This window comes from Anser anser, assembly GCF_964211835.1.
Source record: "Anser anser genome assembly, chromosome: 1".
In the NCBI taxonomy this organism is placed as follows: domain Eukaryota; kingdom Metazoa; phylum Chordata; class Aves; order Anseriformes; family Anatidae; genus Anser; species Anser anser.
The window spans coordinates 98,472,021-98,485,616 of record NC_139720.1 but is presented as its reverse complement, the minus strand read 5'-3'; the positions used below and the strand labels follow the sequence as shown (position 1 = coordinate 98,485,616).

General features: G+C 42.7%; 2 long non-coding RNA genes across 2 annotated transcripts in view; both read left to right on the top strand.

Moving 5' to 3' along the window:
* Window positions 1-13,596, top strand: part of LOC310892234 — a 285,659-nt gene that overhangs the window by 83,809 nt on the left and 188,254 nt on the right. The window contains exons 2-3 of the long non-coding RNA XR_014577978.1: window positions 6,396-8,980; window positions 9,225-9,347. This is a non-coding gene — a long non-coding RNA (uncharacterized lncRNA). The remainder of the gene's footprint in view (window positions 1-6,395; window positions 8,981-9,224; window positions 9,348-13,596) is intronic.
* On the top strand, window positions 4,549-6,388 carry LOC310892236. Its single transcript, XR_014577981.1, has 3 exons — window positions 4,549-4,664; window positions 4,995-5,184; window positions 6,175-6,388. It is a non-coding gene; the product is annotated as an uncharacterized lncRNA (long non-coding RNA).

The following is a 13,596-nucleotide window of genomic DNA, read 5'->3' as shown; positions in this document are numbered from 1 at the left end:
CTGACATCTCATACTTAGGTATTCAGAGTTGCTCCGGCTAGCCCTCTTTGAAGGAAAATACCCTGTGTAGCTCTTCAGCTCTTATGTTGTTAAACCTGAAACAAAGCAGTGAAAATGCCTGTGGGCTGTAGTATGTTACAGATTAATTTTAGGAGAGACTCTTGTATTGGTACTCTTCTTTTACTTCCTGCCATTTTTCTTCCCTACCTGCAAAACGGGTTCTCCACTGCTTTCTGGGATGAACTCTTTCAGTCTGTCCCTGACAATGATGCTTGCTTTGTATTGTCTGCACTGTGGACCTCCCTAGTCATTGGAAGGGAAACTGGGAAGTGGAACATTAATAATATGCATTGCTTATGTTAGAATGAGAGGAACTACAATAAGGATGCACTAAAGGTAACAGAAAAAAAAAGAAGGAAAAAAAAGAAAAAAGATGGGTAGAGAACTAGTAGGTATGTCAAGATGGATGTGAATGAAGAAGAAAGGGGACAGACTATATGTGGCAGGGCCAATATGATCAGGAGAAGGTGGTCTGTAAAAGTGGAATGTGTTTATGTCACCTGGTTATCCAGATCACAGCCCATCTACCTCCAGCTTCCCAGGACCCTTAGGTCAAGGAAGGATAAAAAGGACAACTTTCAAGTTATGAAGAAATGGTGGCACAAAGATGAAGAACAGGACTGGAGCTTTACGACACCCTGTTAAGGAGACAAATGTCAATCACATATTAACGAGCCATAGAGCTGAGACAGAATATTATAGTCACTGTTAGCTTTTTAAAGGAGGTAGTGTGAGTGAAATCATGTTTGGTTTGAAAACCAAGACATTCTCTCCTCTGAAGTCTCATGTCATTGCTGCAATGTTGCGACGTCACCTGCTACCCCGCCATGCTCAAAGGCAGACTCTGCACTACACTGTGCAGACTTGAATTCGCAGTGCCATCTCCAGCTAAGCAGCTTCAGTCTACATCTATCCTTCAGCAACAAAGCTTTTTCTAAGGTATAAAATCAATCTCTTACCACAGTCATATCCTGTAGGTACTTGCTTACTCTACAATGGACGTACAAAAACTTAATTCTACTTTTTAATGAAGTTTAAAAGTCATTGTGACTTACCCCGTCTCTTTTTCTGCTAAAGAATCCCCCAAATGGTTCTTTATTCATAGTCTTATTTTGTAGTCCTCCAATAATACCTGTTCCCCGCTGGAATAGTTGGAATTGATGTGTGTCTTAGTTGAGGCAGGATGTCCCAAAACTAGGTGTGGTAATGCAGATGATAAATTGACAGCACTTGATATGGTGGAAAAGTTGGTATAAACTCACTAATTGGAGCCAGATCATTAAAGAAAACAAACTAGTGAGATGATATCTAATCGGCAAATAAGAGCCACTGTAACTGCTGAAGGCTCGATACAGAACTGGGATTGAAGAAAAAAAACCTCTGCTTTTCTTTTTAAAACAATTATAGGTATTTTGAGAGGAGCTGAGGAAATCTTCAGTCTTTTTTAGGAGGCGAGTACATTTTTAGTTTTGAGTAAAATTATTTTTTGTTTTGCTTTCAAGGTTCTAAGAAAAAAACAATAGAATTCTAAATGTTGTTTCTAAGCAAGTTACAGGACTTCTAATACACTGAAGTGAGATGTGGTGAAATTTGAAACTTCTCTTTAACCAGTACACCCGGGTGAGCTGGACATGAGTTCCAGAAATGTTTTGCTCAAAATCTGCTCTGAATCTTCTCTTCAAATGTAAGAAGAATATAAACATATTCTTACGTATATATAAATATATATATACTTTAATGTTCATACACATTTATATATAAAGTGTGCTTTTTCCATCCAAAACATGCATGTACTTTACATGAAGAAAGAAGCAGCTGCTGATGCTGAAAGCTGCTAAGGGAGTAAATCTGAGAGTGCTCCAGTTCGGGACATCATGTCTGAAGGTGTCATGGCATGGAGCAGAGAGGAAAACCCTCTTTACATTGCTCTAGTGCAGCCACTTTTGAAATGCAGCACTGCAGTTTGGACATGTCACTTCCAGAATGTCTGACAAGGTTGAATGGGGTGCTGCGTGAGAACATAATTAAAGGCTGGCATGACCTTATTTACAAGGAGAGACTTAAACACGTACAGCTTGGTTAAGTTATGAAAAAGGGGTTTACTCTAACTGTCAAGACATTTGGAGAGCTGTAAAGCCTGGGAAGCACAGGACTGACTAGGCACCTAAAGTAAAATTTCATGATTGATGGCAGAAAGCTCCACTGATGATGAGATATCTTAACTTACAGACTGCTCTCCTTGGAGAGACAGAAAGCATCCTGTGGCATGGGGCTTTTGTAATGTGCCTGAAAGAGAGCAGCAGCAAATATGGGTGTATATCCTTCCCTGTGGCAGCAGCAAATATGAGTGCACATCCTTCCTTCCCTGTGGAAACAGTCCTGCACTGGCCAAGGTTTAAAAGTGAGACAATATTTCTTCTTCCAGACAGAAACGCTGCATAAGGACAGAGCATAAACAAAGCAGACTTGTAATGGTTTCAGTTGAATCACTTTTCTGTTTTGAAATGTTTAAAGACAAGCTGTGGTTAAAGGGGTGATTTTTGCTTATTTCTTCAACTTGGAATCAATCTGAATATGAGGAAACATCTCATTTATACATTCAACGAAAAATTCTGGATTCCTAGTTCTCATCAGACTGTTCTTTAACCCACACTTCAGAAAGATTTCAGAACTTCAAGTTACACAGGATTGTTGAGAGTGGAAGGAGGAACCAAAGACGGTCTAGTCAAACTCCCTTGTTCAATAGATGGTCACAAACAGTAGGTAGCTCGAGGCTGCGTCCAGCTGGGTCTTGGATAGCCCCCAGGCTGGAGACTCCACAAGCTCTCTGAATGACTTGTTCCGGTGTCTGACCCTCACAGCAAATAAATATATAAAATAAAAAATTCTTATGTTGAAATGGAATTTCCTGTATTTCAATTTACACCTACCACCTCTTGCCCATTCACTGGGTACCACTGACTAGAGGCTGTCTTCTTTACTGCCTGCCATTGGGTATTTATACACATTGATGAGATTCACCCTGAGTCTTCCCTCCTTGAAGCTAAACAATCCTAGTTCTGTCAGCCTCTCCTCATATATCAGAAGCTCCCAGTCCTTAATCATCTTAGTTGCCCTTTGCTGGATTCATTCCCATATGTCCATGTCTTTACTGTACTGGGGAGCCCAGATTAGGGCACAGCACCACAGATATGATATCTTAAGAGAGGGGTAGAGGGAAAAGCTCATCTCCCTTAACTTGCTGGTAATGTTCTTAATCACAGGAGGCTGCTGACTGCTGCTACTGCAAAGGTGCACAGCTGGGGACTTCTGGAGATGCAGAGCTCATTTCCAACGTGTTGGCCCCAAGCATGTATTGGTGCATGAGATTCCCCAGGTGCTGGAATCTCTGTTTCCCTTTGTTGAACTTGTTGAGGTTACCTATTGACTCAATTCTTCAGCCTGGCACAGTCTGCCTGAAGGCAGCACAACCTTCTGGAGTATCAGCCATTCCTCCTCGTTTTGTATCTTCTGCAAATTTGCTGAGGGTGCACTCTGCTCTGCAGTATAGGTAGTTAATGAAGAAGTTGAATTTTATTGGTCCCTCTGGGGTACACCACTAATGACTGGTCTACAGCTGGGCTTTGTGCACACAAAGATCACAACCCTCTGACCCCAGCATTTGAGTCCTTTTTCAGTCTCACTCTCTACTTAGCCTGTAGTTCATCATTTTTCTGATGAAGATATTATGGAAGATGGTTTTAAAATGTTTGCTGAAGTCAAGATAAGCAATACCTATTGTTCTTTTATCATCTCCTGAACTAATTATTTCATTGTAGAAGGCTATCAGGTTGGTCAGGTACGACTGCTCCTTCATAAATCCATGCTGACTATGCCCAATCACTCATTTTTTGGTCCTTAATATGTTTGGAAATGGCTTCCAGAAGCATTTGCTCCATCACTTACCCAGAAATTGAGGTAAGGCTGATGGGCCTTTAATTGCCCAAATCTCCTTCTTGTTCTTGAGGATAAGAGTGATGTTTGAAGATCTAGAAATTATCAGTATGAACTGAGTGCACTGATTTGCTTCCTCTTTTTTTTTTCCTTCATTGGTTGGGGAAAGTTTGTCTTTTTCTTGGAAGAAAATATTAAGGTACTTTAAAGCCATTTCCTGGACTGTAAGAAATGCTTCTATAGCGAAGCTTGGGCAAGTGCAAGGAAGTCAGTGAGTGGGGACAGATCCTGCAAGCTCAAGACTCTTGTGCTCAAGACTCTGATGCTGATGAAATAAGGATGTTTCACTTCTTCCCTCCCATCAAGGACAGTTATCATCAAGTATCTGCCCACCACAGCTGTCCTGTGCATCTGCAGGTTGCTGCTGCAGAGTGACACCAAAGGACTCCCTCCTTCAAATTGCTGGGCGGGAGGGGACTGCAGAACTGGCCCCTCATCAGCTTGTTCTCCCTGCCGCTTTTGTTCTCTGCCTTAATTCCCTTTTGAAGGGCTGATATTTTATTCAGCAGCCCCCGCTGTGCTGGAGCCCGTGACAGAAGTTTCTCAGAAGCACTCCGCCGACAAAATGCTAACAGCTGGGCTTTGAAACTCCAGGAGCGCCAGGCAGAGAGGTGATGGTGGCAGGGAGCAGAGAGGAGGGGGAGAGAGAGAGAGAGGGAAGAGGGGGGACAGGAAATGCACTATTTGTTAGGAATAATGAGGCAAAGATATGACAGAGGTTTTTATTACAAATAATAGACAGTGAACTTCAAACAACAGCAGTGAGTCATTAAAAAAAAAAAAAACCAGCAACAGAGTTAAATAAATGCCTAATTAGCCAGCACCATGAAGGTGGAATTTACAGCTCCAGAGATTCTTAAGGGAGAGTCAATAAATTCACAGATGGTTTTTTTCCTTTTTTTTTTTCTTTTTTTTTTCTCCCCTCCTTCCTTTCCCCTCAGGCACAGAAGAAAATGTGAATGAGCCCAGGGCTGTTGTAAAGGTTTTGGCGGGATTTCTCTCCTTGTTGGCACGAACTGCAGCCTGTGTCTCAGCAGAGACAGGGCTGCCTGATCTGCCCTCCCAAGGGAGCCAGGGTGATTTGTGAGTGGCAGGAAGGAAGGCTCTATGTGTTTGGAATCAAACCTATGAGTAAGTGTCTCTGGTTCAAGGACAACTCCAATAAAATACAGGAAAATGTGTTGCAAGCCCTGCACACACCTTTTGTGTAAGACCGCACGTGATATAGGACATCAGAATATGTTACTCCTGCTCTTCAGTTTTGCAAAGGTGTCTGTGAATTCTGTAGGTTTCTGTGGTGTGGGTTTGAGTTATCACAAGGTGAGCTCTGATCTGCATGATCATGTAGAAGCACGATGCTGCTTGTGGATCTGTGCACAGAACGTGGCATGTGGGTCCATTCTGCCATGCAGGGTTAGAGTGGGGCTCATTTTAAAGATAACAACCTATACTTGTCATTACAGCATCAGTAGGATTCAATAATGATATATTTGCACAAGATACACCTCCTGTTCCCTTCCCTCCCCACTGCTCCCCATACTAAACCTGTGTGAAAATGTTCCTCAACAAAGATTTTTTTTTTTTTCCCCAGGAAAAAAAATGCAGTTTAGTTCTGAATTGATTCCAAGCTGTATTTCCCTAGGGTGTATTGCTTTCACAGATTGCCTTTCCAACACCCCTGTCTCCACTCTCTGTTAGGTTCAACCAAAAGCTGGTAAACCCATAAGGCAATGCAGTCAGTTTTGTCTGGTCAATTGAGGCAGCACCCTGTGTGAGCTCTGTGCCTCGGAGTGTGTTATTGGAGCCGTAATCTGGCCAGGAAGCAACCACACAGCTAATTCCTGTAAACAGCTGTGTTAGAGGGACATGCAGTTTGTTGAAATGCTTTAAAATAGAACAATTTATATTACTTCAGTAAAACTAAATGCTTAGAATTTGAGATCATCAGAAATCTTCTTTTTTAATTAAAAAAAAAGTCAACATTCAGTATCAGTATTTCCATTCCTTGTGAAAGAGTATAAATTTAATTTTTTCATCACCAGTTTATGATGAAAAAAATCTTCAGGTTTCTTAAGAGATGAAAAATCTGAACCTCACTTAGTTTTTCTCTGCATTACACAGTGACTCCCCCCAAATTAACTACAGAACAGAATAATTTCCTTCCTCACTTCTAATCAAAATGCAGAAAAGCCAACTGCATGTGGTGCCATTTGGTTTAAGGCAGACACGTCTGTGCTCCAAAGTGTCAAAGGTTAAAAACCCAAATCTGAGTGAAAGCACAATGTATTTTGCCATTGGGTGTTGCCCACTCACCCAACCATACTACCCTTGTCTTGAAACAGTGAAGAAGATGCCTACTGATGTGGATGAGGGCATATGCAACTGCCAACACCAAACCTACCATGTGAAAGCAAACAGACTTAGTCCAACGGGCAGTCGGGGAACCTGAACTAAAGGAGTGCACCCCCTTTTTCCACTTCTACATCTAAAATTTTTATGCCAAGCCTGATTTTTGGCTGCACCTGCAAGAATATGGACTACAAGTGGAGCTGGACACCCAGAGCTGGAGTGCGCTACCATGAGAGAAGAATGACTCGAAAATGAGAAGAGGGACTGAAACTGTAAGGCACTTCCTACTCCCACAGCTAAAAGACAAATAGTTTCAAGAAGGAGCTTTTTCACAGATTATCTGCCATGATAAACACTTTTCAACAAAAAGGTAATGAGAAAAAGCAGTTCCTAACCCCGGGGGGAAAAAGAGAGACAACAGAGATCACATCAGGCTATCCACATGACACCAAATCAGGAATTGATACTAATGACCAATGGACATGGCAGATAAAATCAGAGCTGTGTTTTGAAGCCTTGCTCTGAGAAGCCTGTGCCTACTTCTGATGGAGATCTGGAATTCTGTTTTCTCTTTACACCACAATATTGCATGTACAGCTTATCTCTCCCAGTAAAACACTATTGAGCAGAACTGCATGCGAGCGCTGCGTGGGGTGGGTGTGTGAACAGGTCTGTGTGTGGGAGAACATTTGTTTGCTTGTCTCTAAGGGTATGAGAGCCCCAAGTGCATCTCTGTACCTGTGGGAGGCATAGGGCCGGGCATATCAACCCCTTCGCACCTGCTGCTAGGAGTTAATAGGATTAGTCTGAGGTTTTAGAAGAACTGCTGTTACAGATTTTGTATTAGCTGAACATGTGGGTTACACATGGCACCTCGCTCTGCCTTGTAGGGGGTTTGGTGGAAGAAATCACAGTGACCAAGTGTACTGAGTTGTTGCTACAGGGTATTATCTTCAACACAGATGGCATTATTCTTGCAAGTGAAGCAACCAAGGGGAACGGGAATTGGATATTGAGGTCACAGAGGGAAACAGCATGAAGCACCACTTACATGCTGGGATCAAATATTAAGGGATACTAGGGTTTGACTCGTGAGGTTTTAAAGTACTGCTCTGAAACCACCGCACTTCATCTATGCCTGGCCGGGACAGAGGGAGGGAGTGCTGTGGGAATTGTGGGATGATCACGGGTGCACCCTGTCTGTTGTCCTGGAAGCCAAAGTTTCTCAAAGAATGACAGGAATGCCTACGTGGATGTGGCACAGTGCTGGGTGGGCTGGAGGTGTGCAGGTTAGGACAGCATGCTGTACTGGCAGCCAGGACTGTCTCAGGATATGTTCTGTGCAAGGTATGTCCTACTGCAATACCCAAATATTCTGAAAAAGTCTCCTCTTGTAGTTCCTCACGGTTGGAAGGGTACAAGAGAGACAGCCATGCAGGGAGGGGTGGCAAGACTGGTCTTAGTAGGCTTTCTCATCCAAGCTTGTAGCATGAAATCTTGGAGAGGGAGAACATCAAAGGCAGCTGCACCAGGTTGTGGAGTAATAGGAAAAAGAAAAAAAAAAAAACAACTGTAAAAATAACTGTAAAAATAAAAAAGATCTGCCCTTAAGCCATTTCATGATGGGCAAATTGCTTTTGCTATGACAAGCCCACACAGCCTTCTCTGACCTAGCCTGATCTGTAACTCACTGCTGCGTATATGTCCTGTGCTGATGCAGACAGACTGAACTCCTCTTTCTGCTGGCTACCAAATGTCTCACTGGGGGACTGTTGCAGAGGGCACCAGGAAAATAAGGCTCAGAAAATTTCAGGAGGTTTTGAAATAACCTTCTCCTTGGAGAAACTCTGACTCTCTGAACCGAGCTGGCATTGGTTGGACATAAAGCCGTAAATCAGGCTCTGACTCCTTTTGAAAGCACTGTGGGTTTTTTTCATCCCTGAATTTCTATTTTGTGAAAGAATCCAGGAGGGTTTTGCGTGATGAGCCAGCATAATGCTGTGGATATGCTCAAGAGCACGCTCCAGAAGAACACCTCTAAATGTTGTAAGTCAGCAGACCAGAACTGGCTCAAGGCTTGTTTGCTGCAAGGATGACATGGAGGGGCCTGCAGGAACAGACTCACCCTGGTGCAGCCAGGAACTGCTTCCTCCACCTTTTGCTTCTGCCTCGCTGACTCTATTTGGCCCCTGCTCAGGCTCTGAGCTGCACCCCTCTTGTTTCTTCTTACATCTGTGGAGGTTTTACCCAGCAGGGCAGCTGAGCTCCACCCCAGGTGCTCTCTCACTCCCCCTCCTTAAAGGGAAAGGGGGGAGAAACAGGACCACAGAGTCCATCCCCCAGGAGCAAACTGCTCCAGCACGGGTCCCCCACGGGTGGGCGGCAGCTCCCCCCAGACCCCCTGCTCCTGCGTGGGCTCCTCTCCACGGGCTGCAGCTCCGGCCCGGGGCCTGCTCCTGCGGGGGCTCTCCATGGCCCGCAGCCTCCTCCAGGCCACATCCACCTGCTTTTCATCATCTCCCCATATGGAATTCAGGGAGCACCATGCCAGAATGGACCAGAACTCAGCATTCGCATGGTGAGAATGTTTTTAAACTGCTGTAAGCATCCAGAATTTGCCAGAAAACTGTTGTGAATTTGCAGAAAGCAGTAGCCTTTGGTTAATAACGAAAAGTAGAAGACATGCATGAAAATAGAGGTATACAAAAGTGAATATGCAGTCCTAGCTGCAAAAAGTTTTCAAAATGGCTGCACTGACCCAGCTGGAATGGGTTTGTATGTATAATTGCAGTGGTTCTCATGACACTTTCTCTTTCCAAAAGCTTTCTGGCAGAGACAGCTTATCTGGCAAGAACAACAGTGCGAAATGAAGATAAATGAAGAATATGGGCACATGAATCCTAAGAAGTAGGCTGGGTCGGCCTTGTTCAGAGGAAGGTTTTAAGGTACTGTTTTGTAGTATTTCCTCAGCTTTAACAACAGCAGTAACAACACATATTGCAACTCAAATAATCAGTAGAGGAAGAGAGAGGCCTTGTGGTTACTAGATCAGCCTAGGGTTTATGAGAACCCAGTTTAGGTCCTGCTTCTCCTATAAACCTGTGTATACCTTTGAATAAGAAGAGACATCCTGTGCCTTCACTTTGGAGTCTCGACTTAAGCATGTTTTGACATGTGGCTTGGAGCATGTATGCAGTTTCCCATTTTTGCAAGGACTGTTTGGTTCTGCTGTAGATATTTTAATACCAGCATGGGTCAGTCAGGTTCTGACTGCCTGATTAGCACTTCCACAAGCTATGGCACTCTTCCCCCTTGTCCAGGTGGACTTCGCATAAGAGATGTCAAATTCTTCCCTGTTTTTGGAAAGCATTTAAAGAAGTCATCTCCAATCTGATCAAGACGATAGCTCAATAATCAACAGGGCACAGACATCTGCTCACACACAGACTATTTTGGGGGGGGGTAGTCAAGTTTGATCTCTTGACTCAAATGATCCCTTCGAGGGAAGTTCAGTAAAATAAAATTCCACTTATTATCAAGCTATAAGTCACAGCAAAAGAAGAGACAAGTATAGATGAGTCACAGGTCATCGATTCCTTTTCCTCCTGTAAAAGGCTCTCTGAATATGTTAGGAAGAATATTTTAATACTATCAAATTTTCTGCAAAATCCATCTTGTTCTTTTAATTACCCTTAATTTTTAGTTGTCTCCTCTGTGGTGGGTGTTTGTATATACAGTACTTTAAATGCTGGATAAAGATGTACAGAAGTAACCCTCATGTCTACTGATTTCTGTCAGATTAGTTTTTCTCCAAGAGCTCATTGCAAAAATTGTGTTTTTTTCCTTTTTTTTTTTCCTTTTTTTTTTCTTCTGGTGGGAGCACAGTTTTCTGAAGGAGGAAAATGAAACATTTGGTCTAAAACTCAGGATAGTTTGATGCTACAGTGCTGCTCTAGGAAGTTGTACTTTGAGTGTCGCTATAGTTGGGATCCAAAAAATGAACTCAATTCCTGACACCCTTTATTTATTTTTTTTTTTGAAACTGATAATATATCTCATGGGAGACAGAGGCTGAGCTTTACCAATCTAAACTTCAAACTCCTGCAGTTTAGATGTCTAGGTCTGAACTTACCATCCTAGCCCCTCTGTGAAGAGCTGCTGTGATTCTCATTGCCAAAGGGCAGTTCCCTTCAGCCAGGCTGCTTGATGAAAGGAGCTATGAGGCCTTAGGCTCCTGTCCTCCTCTTTGAGGAAAAGAGAGATGTAAGCTTGTACAGCCATGGACAGAAAACTCTTCCTGTGGAGACTAGTGGAGCCAGCAGTGTTATAGGTAAAGGGACGAATGTTGTGGCGTTCACCAGAAAAATTCTTAGGTATTTACACGTTGATTTTCATAGTAGGATATTTTTGCCACGTTTTATTGTTTAAGAGGAAAGACTTTTACACTTACTTCTTGGGAGACTACAAGAAGGATTAGATTCTTAAGCAGGATTTAAAGAAAGATCATTGAGCCCAAGAGGAAAAGGTCTCTGTGGCTACAAGGATTGTGAGGATGATCAGACAGGTTATACAGTCCACTGATTGTAGAAGACACACCTGTGATAACTTTTGGTACTGACATAGAAAGCCCTGTGCAATGCCAGTCCTACTTAGAAGTGAAATCAACTTCGATGGGTAGTGGTGTTCACCTGAATTTTGAGACAGCCTGAATCACCTCTAAATAAGTATATAGATGTCTTGTTCATCTTAATTGACTTTTTTCATTTTACTCTGAAACCTAAACTTGAGTACTTTTCATAGAACTATTCATCCAGTGTGTTTATTTCTCCCTTCCTCTGCCCATCATAGATAATCCTCTTCCCTACCTTGAGTTAGAAGAACCACATCTTTCCTTCCCCTGCTGTCAGCTTTCTTAGGGAGGTTTTTGGTTTGCTGTTGGTTTTTCACCATGCAGGTTTCCTTTCCATTCAACACAATAAATTTCAGGCTGGATTGATGTTTCTGCAGAGCAAGGTTTTTCCTTGTGGTAAATAACACAAGGGCTCCCCATGCCGATCAAAGTAAGTTAGATTTCCAAGGTGACGGAGTCCACAGATTTCTTGAAAGGGATTAGATTTAGTGTTTTCTGAAAAATTATTGGTATTTTAATCATCTTGTGTAGCACTCTAAAAGGGCATTTGCCTTCTCTAGGGCTCAGTGACAGTGTGCTGGAGTGGATGTTGTCTCCTTTGCCTGTCCATCTGAACATCTCTGCTTCCTTCACGCACTCTTTGGAGAAAGAGATGATGGTCAAAATAGAGACTGCTCTGTTCACATTTTTCATTGTTCGTGCTCATTTTGGTGGATATTACCTTTTAACCTCAAGAGCTCAAGCGCTCATGTGGCTACATGTATGCAGATTGCTAGGATACCTCATGATTTTCACCTTTGTCTTCTAAACACTCTCCGCATCTGAAAATTATTATGTTTTGATAGCTGGTAAGTTGCCTTTCAGATGGGCAGATGAGATAAAACAGAGCTCTTCTTCCACCTCCTGAAAAAATTCTGCTTGTATAAATAGCCTTCTTGTTGGGAGGTTAGCCAAAGAGGGGTGGGATAGAATGAGCGACATACTGCAATTTTTCTTCCTTCTATGAATCCCTTCTCAATTTTAATTGCAGTTTTTTATAGGGTAGGGAAGTAGTGAGGGAAAGAGAAATGGGTTAGTGGACAGAGAAACTAGTACTGATATTGCTTGCAGACCTAAATATACAGCATCCCTTTACTCTTGCAGTTTGGCAATCTGGTACCTTATGCTATAACAGATTAACTTAACTCATCCACAAACAGTTGGGAGAGGAAATATAGTCAAAGAAAGGTAGAACAGACAACATAAGAAAATGGTAGTGTCCAACTAATCAGGCACCCTCAGATCCCAGTGTTGCTTGATCCTCATTACAAAAAGTAAGCTGATGACTTTGACCTTTTTAGTACCTTAATTTTAAAGACCTATTGCCAGCACTTAATACTTTTCATATGTAAGATTCAAAGTAGCTTAAAAAATTAGGGAAGTTGCAGCAATCCTTTATTACAGACAGACTCACTAAGAGAAATGATTTAACAAAGCCATTAACAGCCACAAGGCTTGCCCATTCTGCATGTGCATGGAGTTAACATATCCTCCAGACTCTGCTTACCTCGTCCAAAGTTACAGAGTAGCTCAATGAAAGTGCTTCATTAATAATGTTCTTCCCTCCAGCTTTCTGATGGCAGTACTCCCAACCTGAAATCCCATGATATACTGTTTTTCCCCTGTCTCTTCAAGGCATACAGGGTTATGCAGTCTGCATTTATCTGATGGCCTTTTCTATGGTGCCTGAGTTATCCTTGTGTAATTGCTGGTCTAAAAAGAATAGCAATAAATAACAATAAAACTTAATCTGGATCTTAGCTTTGAATTATGTTCGGATATTGGTACCAGTTTGGTTCATTACAGGGACAGGACCAGCTGTAAAGTCCAATTAAGACAGTGCACCCAAGTATCATCAGAGCTGACTCTGAGGCCCTCGGTTCAGGTCTGAGCCCCGTCTGTGCTTGTCAGTGAGGAGAGTTACCGACTCAGCACCACCTGAAGATCTCTGAGGAGCAAGGTTGCTTGTATCCATCAGCTTCTTCCTGAAACTGTCAGAAATAGCTTCTGCAATGTTTCTACTTCACAGCCTGGTGAGTCCTGACCTGGGCAGAGCAGTCACTGATGAATCAAAAGAAGGCCATTTCAGAGATGTGTGGAGCTGAGTGTGCTGGTAGGATGCTCATTACAGTGACTGCCTGAGAGGGTTCTTGGCATTTGACAGGATGTGCCCCAATAAATTCCCTGCCATTAACAGATCCCCATCCCTAGCTTTTCCTTCATCGTATTCTGTATTTGGTAGTGTTCGATGCTATGCATAGGCACCTGAAGCAGTGGCTCGTGTGAGGTTTGAACCAGCAGAGATCAGAGCAGCATTTCAAAGTCTTTTCAGATTCCCTGTTGCAGCTTGTTCCATCTCCTCTGGACCTGCTTCCTGCCTGAAATGCCGGAAAGAAGTTCTCTGAAACTCTGATCGCACATTCTGTTTCCCCCAGTGGTGCCTAGTAGAAGAAATCTTGTCTCTTGGATATCCAACTCAAAAGCCAAAGTGAGAGAGAAAATAACAGTTGCTTTAAATAATGAAC